Genomic DNA, 24,943 nt, shown 5'->3' with positions numbered 1-24,943 from the left:
GTGTTAGAATTTCATTGTATTTATTGTTTAATACTTCTTCTTTCTTTTTTATCTCCAAATGATTTTGATTTTTTTAGCTTTTACTGACAAAAGTTTGGATTGTAGATCTAATAATTCACAATCCCATTCTCTGATTTTTTTTTTTTTTAATACAAGTTAGGTTTTACCATATATGTAAGTTTTTAATGAGTCCCATATCATTTTATGTATCTCTGTGGTGTAATTAATATCTAAGAAGAACTGTAAATTGGATAATAACCAGGGTTTGAACTCTTACATATGCTGGAATTCTGGAGTTAAAGATTAATGGTTTGCACACATTTTGAAGTTTTAGTATCCAGGAATTGTGGTCTGAAAAGGGGCAGGGAGTGATTAAGAAATTAATGATTTTAAAGTGCAAGTCATGGGCAGCAAATATTTTGTCTGTTCTAGTTTGGTTAGCAAATCTGTGATCTTGATGGGAAAATAACAAAGATAAATCATAGGTTCATAGGTTCATACTAGGCTATCTGCCCTAGGGCATTTATAAGCCTAGCCAAAGTGTGTTTGGCTTTCACCACCCATTTTAAACTAATTTTGCTATGCCCTTTTTCGAGGTTAGTATACTGTGCCTCTGTCTAACAGTGACACAGAAGTGATACCCGGGGTAAACCTACGATCTCCCATCCACTCATCAAGATTCCTCTTGAAGAGAGTCAATGAGGGACTCTGCCTAACCTGGACTGGGATTTTATTCGAGTGAAGGGAGCCTCTTGGTTATGAACCTGTCCCTCCAGCATGTCCTATTTATTTCAGTGCTGAGGTTCAAGTCTCTCGAGCGCGTAGCTTGATGGGATTTGGATTTTCTGAGGTGCAGCATGTCCGTTAATTCCGGGTTGGACATGGCTTTATACGTCAGGCACAGATCCGCCTCTGAGCAGGCGGTATGCCACTGAGTAGACCTGGAATTTCTTTAACCGGGCAGCATATGGCATCTGTTTGAGCCCTTTGATCCTCTTGGTGAGGTACTTTTGGGGTCTTTCCAGTTGCTGCAGGTGTCTGGTAAGGTACATCCCAAAAGGGGCATTGTACTCAATTATGGGCCTGATGAGGGATGAGTAAAGAGGCACTATGACCTCCCCTGATCTAGATGTGAATCTCTTCATGATTAGGTGGGCTATATAAAATGTTTTTCTAACCACTTTGGCCACGTGGTTGTCAAATGAGAGATTGCTATCAACTTGGGTCCCCAGGTCCCTAATTACTTCTTCTGTACTTAATGGATTACCACCTATGTGGTAATTTGTGGGCACTTTGTTTTTGCCAAAGGGGATGACTATACACTTTTTGGCGTTTAGCTTGAGGCCATGGCTCTGGCACCATTTGTCTGTTTCTATGAGGCCCTTTTGGAGGATGCTTGTGTCGGCTGGAGAGTCGATTATGGCACCCAGTTTGCAGTCATCTGCGAACTTGGTCAGCCACAGTCCTTCCGTCCTGGCCTGTACCTCTGAGAAATATATACCGAACAAGAGAGGTCCCAGGACTGAGCCTTGTGGGATGCCACTTGTAACTGGTTTGGAGTCTGACATGGCTCCAGCAATTCTAACCGTGTGGGTTCTGTCCTTGAGCCAGTTTGCAACCCATCTAGTGACATAGGGGTTTATATTTAAGCTGGTGAGCTTATCTATAATGCCTGAGTGGGGTATTGTATCGAAGGCTTTTGTGAGGTCCAGGTAGGCTGTGTGGACCACCTTCCCCTCGTCGATGGCCTTGGTGACCGTTTCAAAGAAATCGACCAGGTTTAAGAGGCAGGATCTGCCCTTAAAGCCGAACTGGGTAGGATCCAGTGTCTGTAGGTCCCCAATATCTTTATTTATGAGGTCCATGATGATCCTTTCCATAGCTTTGCAGACCAAGCTAGTCAGGCTTATGGGGCGATAGTTTCCAGGATCCATTGAGGCACCACCTTTGTGGAGAGGGACCACTGTTGCTGTACGCCACTCTTTGGGTACATATCCTGTAGTAAGGCTGAGACTGAACAGCAGTTTTATGTTTGGGTTTAGCTCTTCTTGGAGTTCATGTAGGACGCAGTCCGGGACCATGTCTTGTCCCATTGATGCTGTGTTTTTTGCTTTGGAGAGGACAGCTCTTACCTGAGTATCTGAGATGTCAGGGGGCAGCACTCTGCTGGGATAGATATTTGCCCTTTTGGTGGGGAGGAGGGGGAGAAATTTGCACTGAACCTGTCAGCTAGGATGTTGGCAATGTCTGTGGGTTCGGTGTATTTTTTGTCATTTTGGACTAATTCTGAGCATATCTGGGAATTCCCACCCAGGTTCCTAACATAATTAAAGAAAGCCTTGTGATTATCCTTGGTGTCCTGTGCAATTTTTCTCTCTAAGCTGGCCTTAGACAATTTTATGAGTGCCTGTAGTTTTTTGCTAATACTGATCAGAGATGCCTTCCCTTTTTGGAATTTTGCTCTGTCATATAGTAGCTTCCTCCTTCTATTGTATAGTTTGTTTATGGCTGGGGTCCACCAGACAGGACGTCTGCCTTTGGAGGATTGGGTCTTGGTTTTATTTGGGATTGCATGATCCATGCATTCCTGAAGGTGTTCACAGAATGCGTTTATAAAGGATTCTGTGGTCTGGGCCATATTTTCCACAGGCCCGGGGGCTTTGAAGGATTCCACCTCGGTTTTGAGGAGTGTGACATTTGCTTTAGAGAAGTTTTTCACTGTGGTTTTCTGAGCAGGGGGTGGGGTCGGGATGTGAATATCCAGTGAGATTAGTTTATGGTCTGATCTTACCAGTGAGGGTTACCAGTGAGGGATACACTTCTGGTCTGGAGCATAGAGTCCCCATGTTGGTGATGATCAGGTCCAGTATGTTTTCCCCTCTTGTGGGAGTGGTAACAAGTTGTTCCATAGCATTTGAGTTTATAAATTCTAGGAACCTTTGGGCTAGGGTGTTGGAGCTAGAGTAATGTTCCGTCTATGTTTGGGTAGTTGAAGTCGCCCAATATAATGGTGTTTGGAGAGACCTTCATATTTTCCTGTGTTCTCAGGAAGGCCGAGTGTGGTTCCTGGGTTTGGGAGGGTGGTCTGTAGCAGGCTATAAACTGGAAGGCAGTTTCACCCACTGTTAGTTGCACATGGATAGTCTCTGATGCTTCGTGCTGTGCCACCAACCTGGAGGTGTGGGTATCTTTGACGAATATTGATACTCCCCCTCCTTTTGTGGTTCGGTCCAAGTTTTGGGGCCGAAAAGCATGGTATGAGGTATAACCTGGTAGTGCTGGGGTGCTCTCGGGAGCCTTGAACCATGTTTCTGTTACTGCACAGATATCGATGTTCTCCATGCTAAGGAGAGTTTCGAGTGCTTGCATCTTGAGGTTTAGACTTCTGGCGTTGAGTAGCATTACTCTTAGTTTCTTATCCCTTGTGATACCTATGGAGGTGGGTTTGTCTTTTGAGCCTTGCCTAAAAAGGCACTATGGGGTAGCAAGAGCCTTTGCCAATATCCGAAAGCCCAGGGGTGACCGGTGCAAGCCGTCCCTAGCGAAGCATCGCGGCTTGTCGAGCATGTCATCCCAGGCTGACAGGCATTGGATCCCCTTTGAATGACACCAATACTTAAGCCAATTGTTGAAATTGATCATCTTATCTTCATATTATGGCATCATTCTTGGTGAGGGTAAGATGCTACTCAAGGTCAGGGTCATACCGGCCTGGGCTGCATGCTCAGAGAGCTCCTCTATGTCTCTTTTCATGTAGTCCAGGGAGGTACGTCTCAGGTCATTCACACCAGCATGGACAATGACAGAGTCATATTTGTACTTGCCTTGGAGTGACCTGAGTGCTTGTGTTATGTGGCGGATCCTAGCGCTCGACAGGCAGCTCACAGTGACCTTCTCCTTGTTCAGCCTGGTGAGCAGGACGTCCGTGTGCCTGACGATAGAGTCACCTATTACAAGTGTATCAGGTGTGTTGTTTAGCCTTAAGGGCTGTGACTGTTCAGCACACTGGCTTTGTGAGCTGTGTGTTGCACGTGTTTTGTTTTGGGGTAGCGGTTGCTTGGGTGTCTGCTTTGGAGGTCTCTGCTGCTTAGGCAGATTTTTATTTAGAGCCTCCAAGTATGTTTTTGTGTGTTTGTGTTAGGTTTGCTGTGGGACTGGAATTGTAGTGAGTGTGGTTTCCTTCTCCTCCTGACTGGCTACGCCAGTACTGAGTTGAGAGAGCTTAGCCTCCAGTTTGGCTATATGGTTGCATCTCCCACATGTGTTGGAATTTGTAGGAGAGGGTTGTCTGTGTACATGAGGCAGTTGTAACATTGCCTCAAGATTCCCAGATTCACCAGCTGGACCGGAGAGGAGATTGACAACTGACCTTTGGACATGCTAGAATAGTATTGGGAATTCCTTTATAATTGAAAAAAGGGCCAATGGGGAACAAGGTACTCAAGGGGAGTTTGTGAGGGTGTAGTGCTTTTAATTTTTTAGTGCTGACTTAGTGAGCAAGTGCCAGGTAACTTAAATGCAATGTGTTACAGGTAACTTAAATGCAAAACGACAAACAGTAACTTTCTTTCAAGTGAAACAAGGAAATAAGTACAGTAAGCAATGCAGATATCACTAGGGATCCACAGAAGCATTGAAAAGCCACGTTTTAGGTGGAATTAGCGTTTCAGGGAAATAACAAGCAAACAAACAACAAGCATACAAACAAAGCTAGATTCAGCAGGCCTGGATCTAGTCTATGCTACAGCAAACAAGGTGTACCAATTTCAGTAAGAAACAGTTCAGATATGCAGGCACTATAAGCCTTTAACCAGAAATTCCCAGCTCAGAGGGGCAGAGTCCAGCCTCTCCTCCCACAAGAGTGCAGACCACGAACCTTCTTAATGTAAAATAATGGGCCTGAAGCCCAAGTGCTTAAACCAGAACTAATACACTTTTAGAATAACAGACACTGAGCCCTCAATCAGCAGTTCCCAACTTAGAAGGATGTAAGCTACCTGTCCTGCCACCACAGTGCAGGCCACAAACCTTCCTAATGTAAAACATCTGGTCTGAAGCCCAAGTGCTTAAACTAAAAAGCTTAGAATGAGTTACACCAAGCAGTAATAAATAAAATTTAATACTTTTAAGATGAAGCAAAAGCAAAATAAAGTAGGAAGAAACACAAATACAGTAAAAGCAGATATTTTTTTTTTTTTTTTTTTTTTTTTTAGTTTTATACTTTGAGTGTTTACCAATAAAGTAATGTTTTGGTCAGGCATACTAGAAATGTTTTTGGTGAAATAACAAATTTAAATTAGTAAAGTTTACAAAACTAAGATCTGCACTAGCCATGGAATGAAAATCATTCCTAAGCTGATGTATAAACCTAAGTCCATCAGATTATCACTCGTACCTTGACAATCCAGAACATCTCAGCTCCATAAATTGAATTATCATATGGAGAATATTTGTAATAGGAATAAGCAATTTTTATATTATTTTGAACAGGTATAGTACTATTGTAGATTAGACAAAATTCTTATGCAATGTCTATTTATTGTATAAGCAGTTAATATTTACATGAAAGCTGGATGACGAGCAATTCTAAATAAATAGGATGTATCATACATAAAACCTCAGTAAAAGATTATAGCACACAGTTATTTAACATAATCACCCTTATTGATGAAATCTTTCAAAACGTATTACTTAATATAAATAGATGGTAATAATATGTATACCCAGTGTTTATAATACCATGTATTTTACTGGATATATCAGAAGTTATATTTCATTGTTTGCCAGCATTTAAGTAATCACTTTGTTTGTTGCTAACTTTCTTAAAGCATCCAGTTTGTTTTATGTGAACATTGATGAAAGTTAGTGTATTTTAATTGTCAGTGCGTCATCCCCCCCCCCCCATTTCCTACACATAAGGATTTTCACATCTGTCATTTCTTATTATAGAATGAGTGAAATTATAGGTTAAAAACAAATTCACTTATTGTGATTGATTGCAAGTTGTTTCCATATTCATAAATTGCAATTTTATGGTATATACTGAAAGTTTTCAGATTTAAATGGCAACATTCTATTTTGTATAATCAGCAAAGGTTAAACTGAGTGGTTATTGCCAGTTTAATACCATTTGTTCAGAATGTGAGTGTTACATTCTGTGACATTCCTAGTTCAGGCTTCTATTGTTTCCCTTGGACAACTTTGTCAGTTTGATGTCATGTATAAACATTAGTTACCTTGGTAACCACTTAAGTATTATATATGGTCAAGACGGGTTACAAAAACTACAGTTCAAATGAAAGGAATTACATGACTTGTTATGCATATTTACTTATATAAGAAAATCATCATGCTTCCCCTTGATGTTCAATGTAGTGTATGTCATTTATGACAAGTTAAGACAGTAGTGTTATTATACACAAAGCCCATGTTATTAAATCCTGTCTTTAATATCTAAATTCAGCAGACTGCTTCATCTTGTTTGACGATTATATATTTTATGTCTAGATTTACTAAAATCATACATTGCATAACTATTTTTTTTTTAGCTGTTGCTTAGTTATTTGAGAGACCACAAGCTGCAATGCTTATTCTTATTATTAGCTCCTTCCAAGCATGTTTATACAGTCCATAGACTTTAAATTATGAGACCCTTCTAGTTTATTTGTTTTAAGTATATTTCCATCCTTACATATACACCTATCAGTACTTCAAGCACGGGCAACAATACCCATCCAGTTTTGCCAGAATACCATTCACTAGTTCATTTGGCATGTTTCCAGGCTGTTCTTAAAATATCCAAACCAGTATTTGTCCTGTTCCATTTTACCAGCCTGTTCCATGCAGTGGCCATTCTGCCAGTGAGCCACTCAACACACCTTCCATTCCCACAGATATTTCCACAAAAGAAATCTGATGAGACTCTAGCACTTCGGCAACCCAAATACCCCTAGAATCAGCTATCCTCATATGCCAAACACGTCTGAGCAAGCTCACCTTCCGGACCACTACATAGGGTTCTGCACAAGACTAAGTGCTCTTAGTCTTTCGCAGTAACTCAGACTTCCACTCTTATGCAAGTCCTTAATGTGTTTGGACCAAAGTACATTTTAAATATGAAATTGCGCTTATTATTTTTTTTTTTTATCAAGAATCAATGTAATGAGCTAAACGAAGTGTTGAGAGACCATCAATATGTGTACATGTGGTTTAAAACAGCCCTTTTATTATACATATATATCTATATATATATATATATATATATATATATATATATATATATAATTATATATATTTTTTTAACCAAAAACATTATCGAGAATCATCTCGGAGGCTCCTCAGAGCCATTAAACATTATCGTCACTCTCTCTGTTACCATAGCAACCTGGGAGCATCTGTTTCTGTTAGTGTGTCTGTGTACTGCATACCAGAGGCTTGCTATGCACCTGAAGCAAAGCTTCACTTTACTGCAACTTCAAGCCTAAAGTCCCTCCATTTCAGCGAGGCAGCAGCCAGGAAAAGAACGGAGAGCAAACAAAAAAAAAAAATTAAAAACCTCCACCAAGCTGCCACAACAAGAAATTTAACACATTTTTCCAGCCTTCCCACCTCTCAGTCAGCAGATGTATAAACAAACTATTCTCTGCCAAAATATCCCAAATCACAGTTTTATTTACCCCCCTTCCCCTGAATATATGGTAAAACACCAAATGTCTCTTCCTAATACATAAGCATCAGTAAACCTCGATCACAAGCCGCAACCCACAGTTTCCCGGAGATGAAAACGGCAACATACAACAGCTGCCAGACACAGCTGCATCCATACACACTCGAAGCTGTGATATCTGCCATAATTGATATTAACTATATTTAGACAGAATAATGACATTTGTACTAAGAGCTTGCTACTAGTATTCAACCAGGATATACATGACATTTCTAAATCATACTGTAACTGAAGAAGGCATTAGTCTCCATGACGACAATTCTTTCAAAACAGTCTACTGTTTGTATATGATGTTAATTTATTACATTTGAGTCAACTCTGAAGAATGGTACCTTGTTGAATTAGTTAATTAATTACTTGAATTATTGTAAGTAAAAACAATGACAAATGAACAAGATAACTATTCATTGAGTTCATGTAGGGGAATAGAAACTTCTATGTTTATATTATATGTTGCTTTGTTTGGCTTGCATATAATGTAAATAGTAACCCATCTTAATCTGAACGTTCTGAATAAATCATTACTGTTTCTCAGTTGTTTAAGAAACCCTCCTTTTTATTTATTTTTTTAAATAAAAACAGACAAGTGATGTACCATATCAGTTGATACTTTGAGAGATGTAGTTGTTTTTTTGGGACAGCCATCTTGGAATCAGTTGTTTGTTTCTTCTTTCTAGCATTAGTCCAAGGATTTGTTTCTTTTACTCTTTTAAGAGTAGGGGACCATCCATTCCATTTCGTCTGGAATAGACACTATTTTTTTTTTTTTGATTAATGTAGTAGCTTTTTCTAAATCATTAAAGGTTCTCATCTCGTTGGCAAAAATTATTTTTATCTTGGCTGAGAAGGCCAGCTGTTCTTTAATGTTGTTTTGTTTCAACAGTTTTATTATTGGCTAATCCTTTTTCCTTTGTTCTAGTATTCTGCAAGAATAATCATTGTCAAACCTTATCGGGCTTGATTGTATTTTAAGGGAGATTTTCTCCCAGCAGATTTTAATATTAGTTCCTTGTCCAGAAGTGAAAGAAATTTTATAACTATGGATCTAGATGGAGTATTTGTTGAGTTAGAAGCAGGATTCCTCAGTGCTCTATGCCACCTTTCAATTCCAAATAAAAGTCCCTCTTTCAAGTCTAAAAATTCAGGAATCTAGGTTATGAATGAAATAATGTCTTCTCCTTCAGTGTTTCCAGGCAGACCAAAGATCCTTATGTTGTTTCTCCTTTCACTGTTTTCGAAGTCATCTATTTTGTTAAGCAGCCATGTATTCTGTTTAAGCAGTTCTTTTTTTTTTTTAATTCTTCCTCTGAGTCTCCCTTCAATGTCATTTAGAGAAGTCTCTATATTTGGTATTTTTGTATGGTGTTGCTTTAATAGTTCCTTAGGAGTATGTCTGTTTTTGAGAATTTAATTTGAGGTTTTCCAAGTCATTTTTAAAGCCATCCATCTTCAAAAATAATTCTTGTAAGGTAGATGTCCTCAATTGCAGTTATTTTAAAGCAGCATCTGGATGAGAATTCCTTGAGTTGTTCATATTCAGTGACTCAATATATCTCCAAGTTACTTGACGTGAAAATTTTTGTACATCTCCACCAAAATTGATATTTATGTAGTCTACTAGTTCATCTATTGATTTCTGGTGTTATAAACTTGAAAATAATACAATTTACCTGTGTTATTATACTAGTTTATGGAGCTCTCAAAATTCACTGCTCTCAGTTGGCCATGTAGGCTCTGCCCTCCCCATGTCATCAGTCTTGATGCACTCAATTCTAGCCCTTTTTGGGAGCCTTCTGTATCTAGGAGCCAAGGGATTAGTGTCAACTCTGAGGCTTTTGGACCCATCCCTGCCCCTCAGACTTGGGCACCTTAGCTCTAGTCACGGCCTCTGATTTGGCTGGGTTGGCAGCTAGCATGGGTTCAGGGGATGTCCTCCCTTAGCTGTGCAGAAGCAGCATTCCCTGCACTAATTTGTGACACAAGTAACCAGACTTCAGAAAAGCTTGATTAATGAAGTTTCCAAATCATTTTCATCCTTGTCGAGAGCTGATACAAGTCCATGGAGGCATAGTTGGCTACCATATTGTACAATTCCAATGTATCCGTGCATCTGTTATCCAGCTGCAGCAGATGTTAGGCCAGGGTGGCAGGCACTGGCATTGCAGTTCACTACCATGCCTGAATGTGCCTGTGTACTTTTCAGAGTGGCATCTTTTCTAAATGCCCCATTTCATGGCTCCACCTTGTTTGGACCTTAAGTTAAGGACACCTTGACCAAGAGCAAACCGGAAGGCAAAGACGATGTATGCAGGGGGTGTTAACTTTTCCACTCTTCAGCAGACTTTTCCTGGTACCAGACGGGAGGAAAGTTATTGTTCTGGAAGTCCCAACAACTTGTTCAGGATGCTTCAGGTGATATCTCCCAGGCAGAGAGGGAGAAATTCAATGGACATATCCCCAGAGGCATGAATGGCCTGCAGAATTAGAGCTTCAAGGGTCTGTTCTCTGGAGTGCTGTTTCAGAGTTCCTGAAGCTTACCCGGCTGCTGCACCCTGTAGGCAGTTGGGGAGCACTTGGCTCTCTACCCTTTAAGCTGTGAGGTCAATCGCAACAGATTCCTGGGTGCTGAGAATCATTACTAAAGGCTGCAATATCCCCTTTCAGTTTTGGCCCACTTTTTCATCAAACTCCCATCTGGACATTCCACCCCACCAACAAAGGGAAGTAGCAGGAGAAATACAAAAGCTGCTAATAAAATGAGATCTGATATCATTTTTGTTGGTTCCTCCACTAATGGATTTGGATCCAGCTCAGCCACTTTCTTTAGATTCTAGGATCTGACTCTGAAGCTCCTCTCTTACCCACAATGCCCCTTATCACAGAATTACCTCAGATTTCGTTTGCCGCTCTTTAAGATCTGATAGGATTTTGTCTTCTCGAAATTGGTAGTGTGTGTGTGTGTACATTTATATGTATAATATATTTTTTCCCACAAATTAGCTTTAAAACTTTTAAATTTGTAATCATCTTTGTGTGTGCATTTTCTCCCTTACTTTCTTTTTTGATCCATTTTCTGTCGCAAGGTAAACTTTGTAGCAGTTCCTTCTCTACTCCTTTTGAGGTGTTCTTTCTCTGCCTCTTTTGAGGTATTCTTTCACTACCATAGTTGGTAGCCCTTCTTCGCTAGTATATATATATATATATAAAATATATATATATATATATATATAAAATATATATATATATATATATATATATATATATATATATATATATATACATACATATTTGTTTATTGGGCCAGAAACCCATTTTCATCTGTGACCCGGGGAGAAAAGTTCCAAACGTACACTTGAGAAAAATTAAAAAGCCAATAATATTAACAATATTACTAATGTTTGATAAGTCACAGTGTAAAAAATATATATATGCAGTTACAAAAGTGTTTCACCATTGATTTCCCTAGGATTTAAGACCACACTAGCTGCTAATAGGAGAAGTATAATAAAACGTTAGCCAAGTGGAAAAAATAAAACAGTAGATATGGGCTAGAGCTAGATAGGAAAGGAGTAGATGTTAGAGAATAGATGGAGAGTGGGTAGACTTTGCCAGGATTATGACAGGAGCAGAGCCAATGATTTGCTAGATGTTCTTTTAGGGGGTGTTTGAACTGATGATAGCAAGGGTTTTTTTGCTACGGGTTGAGGAAGAGTGTTCGAAAACTTAGCAATTTTATAGGAGTAGAGAGAGGTACCATGAGTGTTATGGGGTTGAATAACCTTTAACATTAGTTTGTTTGAGGATCTGAGTGATTTGTAATTTATATTAGGTAGAATTAGGTTAGTAAGTGCAGGGCAGTCATTGGGGTGATGAATTATTTTGTGGACTGTGGTCAGTTTGAGTATTAAAAGGTTTGGGAGTTCTAGCCAGTTGAGTTTGGTGAGTGCTGAGCAGTGGTGGGTTCTGTATGGATGGCCTGTAGCGAACTTTGCATTTTTATTGTAGCAGGATTCCAAACTATTCAGATCTGTGTTTTGTAGATTAGTAAATATTTGGGATCTGTAGAGGAGAATATAAAAAAGCAGTTGAGTGGGCAGTGGCTAGTCTGGCACTTTCAGTAAGGGAAGGTTTGGCTCTGTATAGTGTACCTAGTTTGGTGTGGACTTTTTTGATGGTGAGGGAGATGTGGATATCAAATCTTAAGGTTTCATCTATTGTGACACTTAGAAGTTTGGTATGACTTGTGGGTAATATTTTGGTGCCCTTTCAGGAAGATATTGTTAGAGGGAATGGGCATATTTTGTGTTTGTTGTTTCTGAAAACTATTGTCTTGGTTTTGTTAGGGTTAAGTATGAGTTTGTATTCAGTGAGGTATTTTTCTATATCCCAAAAAGATATTTGCATTTTTGTTTGTAGTTCCTGGGTAGTGCTGGTTGAGCAAATAAGTGTGGAATCAGCATACTAGACTGTGGAGGCTAGTTGAGTTGCAGAGTAGAGGTCATTTGTAAATATTGTAAAAAGAAGGGGGCCAAGTATGGAACCTTGGGGTACACCAATAGAGTTGAGGGGAAAGGGTGTATTCCCATTTGGTAGCTTGCTGACTGTTAGATAACTATGGATCCAGGACAGGGCAGTTGAACTAAGGCCATAAGAGGACAGTTTGAGTAGGATTTGGTGTGAAACAGTGTCAAAGGCTTTTGACATATCAAGGAATATGGGTGAGACAAGTTGGCCATTATTTGAGACTTTGGATGGTGTTAGTAAAAGACAGTAGGGCAGTGCTAGTACTATGTTTTGACCCAAAGCCATGTTGAGTGGGGGAAAGTAGGTTGTGATTAAGGAAATGGTTAAGGAGTTGTTTGTGAATGCATTTTTCTATTATTTTAACTAGAGGGGAGAGGATGGCTGTGGGATGGTAGTTAGTTATTTAGAGGACCCACACAGAGGTCCCACCTTTGTGTAGGGGAATAATGTGAGATATTTTCCAAAGACAGGAGACTTATTGCTCCGCAGTAGAACAGTTGATCAGAACAGTTGATCAGAAGTGATATAGGATGGGCAATAGCTGGGGCAGCAATTTTAAAGAATTCATTGGGAGGTAGGTTTGCTGCTGCTAGATGGCAGGATTTGAGCTTGGAGAGGAGTGTTTTTATGTAGCTAGTTTGGATGGGAGTAGATGTTAAGGGAATCCGAAGAGGGAGTGGGTACAGTAAGAGGTAGTTTAGGTTGGATACCTAGAAGTGATGTGATTGTGTTAATGAAATGAGTATTAAATTGTATGGCTATGGAGTCAGTTACATTCACGGTGACAGGAGGGGAGGTTGGGACATAGCCAGGATTGAGAAGGTTATTAATGTTTTTCCAGAATTTTGGTGTGGTTTTTGGTGGAATTGCTGGCATGTTTGGAAGTAATTTTGTTTGTCTGATTTTGTTTCTTAGCAAGATTACGGAGTTGGTGATAATGTGGTGAGGTCTATTTTATCTTTGGTGGTGTTATATGCTAACCATGCCTTGTCACTGTTTGAGTAGAGATTTGGTGTCTTTTGTTAGCCAGGGTATGTGCTTAGGTTTTGATCTTATTTTTCTTATGGGTGCGAGGTCATTCAGTATACTAAGAAAAATGTTGAAGTACTGTACAGCCTGATCTAGAGGGAGATTTCTAAGAGGTGACCATTTGCTTTGTTGAAGTAGGTTAAAAGTGGAGGGAGAGAAACTTTTCTTGTTACGGACAAATTTATATATTATGTTGGTTAGGGTCTGTACTCGTTTCCTGTATAGGAAGGTTGGTGAGTGGTCACTGAGGGAGTCTGGAAGGCAGCCAGCTAGGAAACTTAGGTTGGGTTTGTTGGTCAGTATCCAGTCAAGTGTAGACTGTCTTTTGAAGTGTTTGTCTTACCGAGCTGGACAGGATATGGTTTGGGTGAAGGTTTGGGAAAAGGGAGGAGCTGTTGGAGTAGCATGAGTGCCAATCAAGATTGAAGTCCTCTAGGATAATTGATTGTTGGGTGAAAGATGATGCCCAAGAAAGTAAATGTTCAGTGAGGGGTAGGTTATTTGCAGGGGGAAGATAGTTATGATAATAGTTTTGTTTATCACTAAGCATGTTGTAAGGATTTCAGCTTTTGGAAGTTCAGGAGGGGCACAGTTTAACTTGTCAATTTGGAGACTGTGTTTGTATATAATGGCGACACCACTGCTCCCTTTGTTTAATCTCTGTAGTCTTATAATGTTATATCCTGTAGTAATTGTGTGTGTCTTTAATGTGCGGCTTTAACCATATTTCAGTAATAGTAGCAATGTTAGGTAAGTGTTCAGGGATGCATGGAATTCAGTAATTTTACTTGCAATGCTACGGAGATTGAAATTGATAAAAAGTAGGTCAGTGTTGCATGTTTTTGGAAGGGGGGGGGGGTTGTGATTACTTGTATGATGACAAGGGGGGCTTGAAGACTGGGTAGTGGTGCTGTTGGACAGGAGGGGTGGTTAGTTTGTTGTCCAGGGTTGGGGTGGATATCAGTGTGGAGTTTAATTTGAGATATGTTGTGTAGCAGAAGTTGTCTAAGTTTATTAGTCAGCTTTACATATCTAAGTGCTGAAAGCTTTGAACAGTGTGTGGGTATGTATTTGAGAGGTAAGAGAAGAGAGTTTGATGTGTTGTAGAGATGTGGGCTGATGTCAGAATAGATGCTGGTGTGTTGGTAGTTGAACAACAGAGGTGTAGAGTAGGTGAATGGAGTAGAAAGATTGCATTAGAGTGGAAAGAGGTGGAGATATGTAGGATGTAGAGAAGGTGGAGTATGAGAGCATTGGCTAGAATGGAGTAGAATTGAGACATACTGAGAGAAGAAGTATAGGGGAAGGGAGGAGGTGACAGGTGAGGTGATTTTTGAGGGTGAATGTGGTTGGCTGAGGGGTGAAGGGGTGTGGTTAGGTATAAACTTAAGGAAAGTGGGGTGGGTGGGAATGTGGGTAGGGGAGTGGAGTGAACCTTTATTGGCTTGTTGAACTTTGTTTTCCAGTATGGCTGATAAGCCTACAGGATTTAAAATGCACACTTACTGTGGGCATAAGATCCCAAATTGATGCCCACAGGGAGTGCATGAGTTGTTTGCGGCTAGCACATCTGGACACCACTTGCTCTATTTGGACGGCCTTTAATGTCAGGGCGTTGAGTGATCGAAGGAGTAAGTTAATCCTTCAACGACTTGCTTCATCTCCTTCTACTAGTACAGCTTCATCAGGGGCTCAAACCTCTTCTCAAAAATCTAGAGGCTAAAAGAGCATAGGAAACGCACTTCATCTAAGTCAACTCAGTCAGTACCTTCCTCTCATCCTGTGAAGGTACCCAATACCTGTAGGTAATAAGTCTTCTTGACTCCATTCTCCAAGATTTTCCACGGAGCTGGTATCTCCTACTTTGAGGACTCCATTCCTCCAAGAGACCCAAAAAAAGTCTTCAAGGCCACCATCCACCACTTCTGTTAGGTCCTCCTGGAATCTTTCTGAGTTCAAGGAGGATAGGATGATGATGAGGAAGTTCCTCAGAATAGAGATCCAGATAGGGGTTCTGCCAGCTCAGTCTCTCACTGGATCCATGACCCTGAAATCTACCTTCCAGCCTGTACATGCTCCTTCTTCACTCTGACCCATGGTTTGAATCCTGTGATCCGAAAGCCTTAAGAGTTGAACCATTGGGTCCGAGGGTCCTAGCATTCTTGACTTCGACTTCCCTGACACAATCGGCTATAACTCTGTTGGAGCAGGATGGCTCTTGGAGCCGTAGTATTGTCACTGGATCCGAGAGTTTGACTTAGACTCTGAGGTTTTTGGAACTGTCACTTTCTGTCAGAGCTTCGGCACTGGATAGCTCGGCTCTGACTCCCCCTTCGATCCAAGGGCCGCAGGGGCTACATGATTTGAGAGTTAGCTCTGATGAGATTGCCCTCTGTCTCTAATGAACCCTAGGCTTTTGAGGTGGTGGAGAAGGGTATTCTCTCTACTTACAGACTTTGACTCTTCTTCTTTGGATCCATGTCCGCAACCTCCTTTGAATCCTGTGTCTGAATTCTCTCATCGTACACTTCAGGGACAGCCAGCCCAGATGTGAGCTTCCAAGCAGTTTCCACCAGGGAACTTCCTGTCTTTTCCGATACTTCCCCAGAACACCCCAGTGAGGAGGCCCCTCTGAAGAGGTCATGCAAGAGGGAGGCACCAGGATTCCCCACAGGAATCCCTCACAGAAAACACTGATTTTGATAAAGGGGAAGGGTCCTCTAGATCTTCGCCTGAGGACGCCTCATTTGGAGACATCTTAGAGGTCCTTCAAAAAGGTGGTTGGTCTGCTCAACTCCCTTCCCAGGAGGAATCGATGTTCTTGGAAGCCTTCAGGCCTGGACCATCAATATCTTGGTCTATCCCACCTGTGGATGAGCTGATAGACCTGGTCTCCTGCAGAGCATGGAAGGAACCGGTCTCTACAGAATCAATCCCAAAACACCTGGACAGGATTCATAGTGCCCCGTCAGATAGGTTACATTGGACGAAGGGTGTTCCTGCAGATGCCCATGGTCATTGCTGCAGCTACTAAGGTGTTGGTTGAGCAGAACTCCTCTGCCCATTGAATTATTTGGTGCATTTCACAAGGTTACAGAGGGACTATGTCAAGGAACTCTAAATCTCCCTCAGGATCCATGTCTGTAGAGGAGCAGAAATCTTTTTCCTCAAGAATGGCCATCCTACAATTTATTACTAATGCGTCCATGAAGTTAATCTCGCCCACAGCTGAAGGTTCCTCACAGGCTGCTGGTTCAGGCATAGCCATTAGGAGACCTGTCTGGATGCAGGTGTGTGGTTTTGTAGAGCCCTTTAAGACATCATTGCAGCAATGCTCCCTTTGATGGATCTTCTCTCTTTGCACCAACAGAGATGCTCTCCCTCATTGAGAAGGATAGAAAGAGCCTGGCTGCCATGGGGGTCCACTCTTCTACCCTGCAAAGAACCCTTTCCAGGAATCAATGTGGTGGTAAGAAAGTGTGGTTCAGAAAATCCAAAGGCCTTTCCTGGAATTGCATGGAGATTTTTCCTCAGAGGCAGAGAGGGAAATAACTATAATGGGAGATGCTGCCCTTGTGGCAGAGGGGGTCCGTAGAAACAAGATTCTTGGGATTCTTTCTCCAACAGGTGTTCTCAGTAGTCCTGAATGGTTACCTGACTGTCCCTCTGTAGAGGTAGTCAGAGGGGGGTGGGAACGCTTATCCTTGTACCCAAAAGCCTGGACAGCCGTCACACAAAATTCTCTGGTGCAGAGGATCATATTCAGAGGATACTTCATTCCCTTTTCCCAAGTTCCCCACAGAAGAGAATTCTACCCAGTCAGCAGGAACAGGCATCTATAGAAATTCAAAAGTTGCTGGACAAGAGTCATCCCAAGAGGTCCCCCCAGACCAACGAGGATCCGGAATTTACTCAAGGTTCTTTTTAGTGCCAAAGAAAACACAGGACCTGAGATCCATTTTAGATCTCCGTTGTTTGAACCACTTTGTAAAGAAGTCCAAGTTTGGATGGTCATGATTCAGTCCATTCTCCCTCCTCCTTCAGAAGGACACTGGATGTGCTCTCTAGATCTTAAGGATGCATACTACCACATAAAAAATGAACAGATACTCCGGAGATATCTATGCTTCTGACTGGTAGCCAGTCATCAGTTCAGAGCCCTGCCCTTTGATCTCACCACAGCCCCTATGGTTTTCACCAAATGCATGGCAGTGGTAGCAGCTCATCTAAGACTATGCAGATTCAGAGTGTTTCTATATTTGCATGACTGGCTTCTAACTGCACCGACCAGGCATCTTCAGGAAAAGGCCAGAGATTACTTTAATTTTATCTCAATCTCTGGAGATTACAATAAATCTGGTGAAGTCCCACAGTTCAAGCCTTGGAATTTATAGGGGCTCATGTAGACACAGTCAGTTGCCTAGCTATTCTGCTTCAAATCAGAATTTTTACTCTGAAATCGCATATCTATTAAATTCTCTCATCCATCACCCCTAGCAGGATTAATAGTCAAAGCCCTAGGGTCGATGGCTGCTGCAGTAATTTTACTATCCACCACTTGTCTTCATGTGAGAATTCTTCAAAGGACTCTAGCACTGTAGTGGTCTTTTCGTTGACAGTCTGTGCGATATCCAATAAAATTATCTCTCACGTTTGCAGAAGAGATTTATCAAGGCCATCCATTTGTCCTTCCTCCCCTGAAAGCCATGTTGACCATGGACACCGCCCAGTTAGGGTAGGGAGTCATTACTTGGGACAGACAGTTTAAGGTATGTGGTAACAAGAAGAGACCAATTTGCATATAAATGCTCTAGAGATGAGAGTGGTGCTTTTGATGTTGCAGGCCCTTCAGAGCTCTCTTCCACTAGGAGCTATTGCTATTCAGACTTGCTATTCAGACTGACATGTCAGTAATCTGGTACATCGGCAAATGGGGAAACCAGATTTTACTCTCTCTGCCGAGAAGCAGTGAGAGTTTGGCAATGGGTAGTCTCCTCCAACCACTTTCTAGCAGCAATCCAAATACCGGGGAAATCCAATATATTAGCTGATAAGCTCAGCAGGATCATCCTGATTCCTCACAAGTGGTCTCGGTCAATGGCAAAGATGATCCCCCACATATGGGGTCAACCATGCTGCGACCTGTTCACCTTTCCCCTCAACAGCAAATGCAGCAGGTTCTTTGTCCTAATCTCCCCCGAGCAGTAACGAGAGGTGCTCTAGTCCATGTTTGGACCTCTGGTCTCCTGTATGCTTACCCTCTTCTACCCCTAATACCCAAGCTTCTTCAGAAAGCCAGTCTGTTGAAGAACAGAGTAATCCTCATTGCCCCCTTCTGGCCTCTGTAAGTGTGATATCCCTTCCTGTGGTCTCACCTAATATGTCTTCCATGGACACTGGTCCCCTGTCCAGGTCTCCTGTCGCACCCATCGGGGATGATTCATCAGGACGCTACAGGCCTCAAGTTGACCGGATGGTTTCTTCAAATCCAGTGATGGCTAGTCATTCCAGGCTTTCCTGTCCAGTTTGTTGAATCCTTTCTTCATCCTACATACCTTCAGCCAGAAAGATTTATAAGAGTAAATGGAAAAGATTTTCTTTGTGGGTGCATCAAAGAGACTTGGATCCTTTCACTGCTCCAATCCTAACTATTTTAGATTTCCTTGCCCGTTTTTCAAACCGGGGAAAGTTTCTTTACCATTAAGGTACAGTTAGCCGCAATCTCCAACTACCACATTGGTGGTAAGGTTTCTCCTTTAGCTTCAACTAAGCTGTGCAAGGCCTTACTAAAAGGTACATTTTTGCTTAGACCTCCAATTCGAGATCCCACTCCACCTTGGAATCTGACTTTGGTATTACAGTTTTTAGTACATCCTCTGTTTGAGCCCTTTGCTAAAGTAGACCTTAAGTGTTTTATCTTGAGAAAATTGTCTTTTTGGTGATAATTACTTCAGCTAGAAGAGTTTCAGAACTCCAAGCACACTCTTCAGAACCACCGTATGTAATTTTTAATAAGGATAGGCTTACCCTGTGCACTGATCCTTCCTTTGTACCTAAAGTGGCCTCTGAGTTGATCAATCAAGTCATTAATCTATCAGTTTTCTTTCCATAATTTGAGAATACGAGTATACCCTTCATTTCCTAGATGTACATAGACAACTTCATTTTTACCTACATAGAACCAAGGAGTTTAGAAAAACAGATCAGTTGTTATACCAAGATGGGAAAAAGTTTTGAAGATTACTCTAGCAAAATGGATATCTGATTGTATTTCTCATGTTTATTCATAAAAATGCCTAATCTTACCAGAACATCCGAAGGCACATTCAGCCGTGTCAGTGGCTACGTCAGCTGCTTTTTGGGCTAGAGCTTCCATTGATGACATTTGTGCAGTTGCAACTTGGTCTAATGCTCATATCTTTGTTTCTCATTACAAATTGAACATTATTTCCAGAAATAGGATATCATTTGAATCTGAAGTACGCTGGAATATCCTTCCATGAGGGCCACCCAAGGTAATTTTAGCTGGGCACTCTGTCTCATTCGTTGAAGAATGAATGAAGATGACAACATCAGATGTGAAAGTTAGGTATTCAGCATAACATTCCATCTGTGGTGTCCATTTTCATTCTTCCTAGACTCCCCTCCCACCTTCCCCCATCCATGTCTTTGGGAGTGGCCTAATAGAATTCTTAAGAACCATTGTTCCTGTTGGAGCTCCTGATCTTTCAGCTGTCACTGTTCTGTCTTGACTATTTTCAGTATATTTTTTTCCTGAGATATTACATAATAGCAGCAAACTTGGCCTGATGTAATTCAGTGATCTGGTGCATTGTGGGTTAGGGAGGAGCTAATCGTAGAATCTAAAGAAAGTGGCAAAGTTGGATCCGAGGGTTGGATCTAAATCCATTCGCTGAGAAAGAATGAAAATGGACAACACATATGGAACATTATGGTGAGTACATAACGTTTATTTCTCAATGTAGTCTCGTCAGACTAGAGAGGATCTGGAGTCTGATTAATTTTCATTTGTGAAACAGACCAAATTCCAGGCAACAGTGCACTCATTTTTTCTTCTGCTGAGGAAGGACAACTGGATGTGTTCGGTGGATTTTGAGGATTCTCACTGTCGTATAAAGATAGCCAGACATTCCAGGAGGTTTCTGCACTTCATCTAGAAGTACTTCACTATCTGTTTTGAGTACTGCCCTTCATTCTCACTGCAACCCCCCCCCCACCCCGGATGTTCACCACATGCATGGGAGTAGTAGTAGTTGAAGCTGCAGGGATACCAGGTCTTCTTGTACCTGAATGACTGGCTCCTCACGGGCAACTTCAAGGGCATCTTAGGTCCAAGCAAGAGAGATTTTGCTCCATTTATGCCTCTCCTCCATGAGGATTACTGTGAACATTGAAAAAATCCAGACTAGAAACAGTCCAGGCTCTGGAGTTTAGAGGTTGCCATCTGGACATGACTGTTCATATTGCTGAACTCCCCCTTTCAAGGTTGCTAGCACTACTTCTTCATGCCAGTCAGGTTCTTCTTTCTCGGAGATCACCCACCTCTGTAGTCCTTTGTTTCATTGGTTTGATAGCTGCTTCCATATTGCTAGTTCCTCTGGCCAAGTTCTACGTGATGGCTTCTTTAGTGGACTCTTTCAGTCCCTCTGTTTGACATGCATCACCCCAAAGGTATAATTTCAATGCAGACCAGCAATATGGCTCTGGTCTAGTATATCAACAAGTAAGGTGGAACTTAATGTTGTTTCCCCCCTTTGAGTGATCATGAGGTTGTGTCAATGTGCAGTGTCTTGTTTGCAACCCCCTACAGCCCGGAAGTCTTTCACCAGCAAACTTTATGGCAGCAAAGGGAAAACGTTTAGTATTTGGGCTATTTTGTAAAGGCCTGAACCCCTTTTCTGCTCCTTAGATGCAGATTTAGACTTTTTAGTTGGCTTTTTCAAATCTGAGGAAGCTATTCTACTGTTAAGTTCAACTGGCAGCCATTTCCAGTTTTCATGTTGATAAAGACCATCTCTCCTTAGCTTTCCTAAAGTTATCTAAAACCCCTTTTTAAAAAGGCTTTCTCCTTACACCTCCTTTGTGAGTCCCAGATCCACATTGTGGGCTGTCTTATTAGGGGCTCTAACCAAGGCACCCTTTGAATCTGCTGCTGCAGTGGATCTCCTGTTTTTGTCTTAGGAAAACTCTTAAGTACAGCAACTTCTCTAGACCACTGTCAGAACTTCAAGCTTTGGCTTTCTCATGTTCACCTCCTCATCTGATCTTTCACAAGAACAGGGTTTCTTTGCAGACCAGTCCAACCTTTTTGCCTAATATAGCCTCTAAGTTTAACTTGAAAAAGTATGTTCATTTGCCACTGTTCTTTTTGAATTCAGAATATGAGTGAATACATTCTTCACTCTCTGGATGTTCATTGACAGTTGAGATTTTACTTAAATGGGGAAAAACAGAGAGAAACCTTGAGGAAAAACTACAAGGTACCAGAAGCTTTCAAGGCAGTCCCAAAGTGAAGCAGGTTGTGCTAGTCCTTTAAACTCTAATATACACACACAGTAATGTGGACAGAAAAATTTAATAAATAGCAAATTCAAAAGGACACATGACATTAACCAACCAGTCATATCCAGGAACACTTAGTTGAAAAATTAAAGTAACAGATAAAGTCCTTAATGCAGTAAATCAATATAAACCTAGTCTAAGCATATACAGAAAAAAATCTTTTGAAATGCAATTAAAAGGGTAAAGATACGGCCAGTAAAAACAAGGCATGACCTCCAACTACAGGTTAGCTGCTTGCATTTTTGAGAACACAGTTAAGTGAAATGTTTAAACCAGGGGGCTGGTTAGCGTATAATCTAAGCTGCCAAAGAATCTCCTGATACTCTAGTTTCTGTTCCCAAGACCACCTTCTAACATTTGGTAAAATGTGTTCCAGTATAAAAAAAATATTAGGGCAAACCTGTTTATGTTTAAACAAAGTATTGTTAACATTGAGTGTTTTTAAATCATACATATGTTCATGTATGCATTCATTTATTTATTTATTTCCAGTTTGATAACGGGGGAGGTCCACTGGGCCCAGAGGGCCCATTTTCAGTGGAGGCCCGGGGAGAAAAGCTCTGTATTACATACAATTAAAACAAGCCTAGAGTTTTACATTTAGGCCCGGGGTGAACAGCTCCGTATTACATACAATTAAAACAAGCATACATTTATGCAATTATGCATACAATTATAAATGTTTTAGAAAACAAATGTAAAATTATATATGGAGTTGTATCAAATTGAAAAGGTACACCAAGAAAGGAAGAAAAATGGGAACACAATTAACAGAGAGAAGGGATAGAGAGCTATAATATTTACATGGTAACCATTCTTTAGATTCAGAGCAAGGCAGTTGTAGGAAAGAAAAAAAAAGAGCATTTTCAGCTTTGCCAATATAAAAATAGTGGAAAAAATTGTAAAAAGCAAGTAAACTACTCTAGATGAGTTAGTCACAAACTTGATGCAGTTCAAAATGAATGCTTTTCAATTTTAAAGTTTGGCTCACAAAAATAAACTTGCACTGTGAACAGGACCCACACTTTCGTATTCTATTAGGCTCTTTGGTGGAAGCATAACATCAGTTGCCATAGCTGACTCCAGCTTTTTCTTTAAATTAAAATGTCTCTTGTTTAGAACCTGGGGACCCACCCACAATATATTGTATAACTTACCGTCATATTCTTTAACCTTCCAATTAATAGTCAGTACCTGTTTAATAGCATTACAGCAAGGGCCATATTTTACAATCAAAGTTTGTTCATAGTCAGAGGACAAAGCATGTATAGTGTCTGTAGTCCGAGGAGCTATAGCTAGTAATGGAAAAAATGTAGCCATTTTTTGCAAATTTCATCTTTAATGTTATTCAGCATGTTAAGTGGGTAACCTCTTTTGGTGAACATATTTATTAATTTGTGTATCTCAAGCAAAAACTGGCTGCCCTCTGGCATGATTCTCGAAACACGTACCATCTGACCTTTCACAAGGCTCTTTTTAGGTGTTAAAGGGTGGTTACCAGTGCAGGAAAGTGTTGGAATAAGTGGGTTTCCTGTAAAGTAAAGAACTGAATCTTTGCTTGTCCACACATTTCACCAGAGTAATATATAGTTAATTTTTTCATTGGAGTAAGAAGATGTTGGTTATATTTCAGAAACATTTTCTGTATATACTTGAGTAGGTTTGTCGATTTTATTGCATTAAGGATTTTATTGTTCAACTACTGTTTAATGTTTCAGCTGAATGTTCCTGGATATGTTTGGTTGCTTAATGTCATGTGTCCTTTTGAATTTGTTATTTAGGTGTGTTTGTTTCATTTAATGTTCTGATAAAGTCCTTGGTGTAGAAACGAAAGCACTAAACTTTTAATTTATTAAATTGTTCTATCCACATTATTGTATGTGTACATTTTATGGGCACTAGCACAGCCTGCTTCGCTTTGGGACTGCCTTGAGAGTTTCTGGTTCATTTTACTTGAATGGGACCAACACTATCAGAAAATCAGACCAACTGTGTCTTTTTCCAAGGCCTAAAGGTCACATTATGTAAATGTCTTTCTGACTTGCACATCTTTTGTGTACAAGATGAATGGATTATCCTTGCCATCAAAAGGCTCCCTTTACAAGGACAGAGACTCTACCTCTAGCCTTTTTTAGCCATGCTTCATTGGACGATACTTGTTCAACTGCTTCTTGGTCGAACACTCATATCTTTGTGTCTCATTACATGCTTGATATCCATTCGATGTCATGGTCTGTGTTTGGCTTCACCATTCTTCAGAATGTTCTGTTAGTACCACCCAGTTCAGCTTGTGTCCCATAGGTTGAGGTGGACAGACAAGATAACATCAGACACTAAAGGTATGTACTTAGTAAGAAGCTAGATCCGTGTTGCCTTCTGTATGTCTCTCAGCAACCCCTTACTCCATCCCCCATCCAAATTGTCACTTGGGTTTTTTGGAGTTTATTGGACCTTGTGGGCCTTCCTGAAGTTTTTACTTCAACTGTCTTAGGTCTTGGTCTAATGGGTTTTCAGGTAGTATGTCTTCTGAGGGATCAGGTATGAGAAGGCATACTCAACTGAGGAGATTAGGTAGCACAGATTATTATAGGAGGAGAGTTGGAGCTTCAGAGTCGAAAGTCTAAAAGTGCCGGTGTTGGATCTGATAAACTACAGGTTGAGACAGACAAAAGAAGACAACATGGATCAAGCATTATGTTAAGTACATAACTTTCATCTACTGTATTATCCAAAAGAGCAAAGTCAGCAGTAACTAGCAAAATGCAACAATTGGATGCAAGTATGCATATGTAAATATATAATGGCAAAATATGTGTTGAAAAGCATGTACATGATATCTTTCGGCTTTTCCTGGTTAGGGGTCACCACAGCGGAACACCTGTCCGTCCGCTAATGATTGGCAATGAATTTTTATGGTGCCGAGTTGCCAGCTTGACGCCCAACCTTCAAACAAATTCACGCACGCACCTACATGAAATGACCTAATACGTCACTAATATACAAGTAAGAAGGTAAAAAAAGACTCGCTGAGTGGGGATCTACATTCTTTAAATGAAAATCTCCATATAAAGAAATATTTCT

At 40.7% G+C, this 24,943-nt stretch overlaps 1 protein-coding gene across 1 annotated transcript in view; it reads left to right on the top strand.

Annotated features, from left to right (window-relative positions):
* Nucleotides 1-24,943, top strand: part of SEC62 (SEC62 homolog, preprotein translocation factor) — a 924,572-nt gene that overhangs the window by 283,232 nt on the left and 616,397 nt on the right. The gene's annotated exons all lie outside the window — the stretch shown is intronic.

This window comes from Protopterus annectens, chromosome 4.part1 (assembly GCF_019279795.1).
Source record: "Protopterus annectens isolate FY-2018-M chromosome 4.part1, PAN1.0, whole genome shotgun sequence".
Lineage (NCBI taxonomy): Eukaryota > Metazoa > Chordata > Ceratodontiformes > Protopteridae > Protopterus > Protopterus annectens.
Note: the sequence above shows the minus strand (reverse complement) of the source record. Positions and strands in the feature narration are given on the sequence as shown.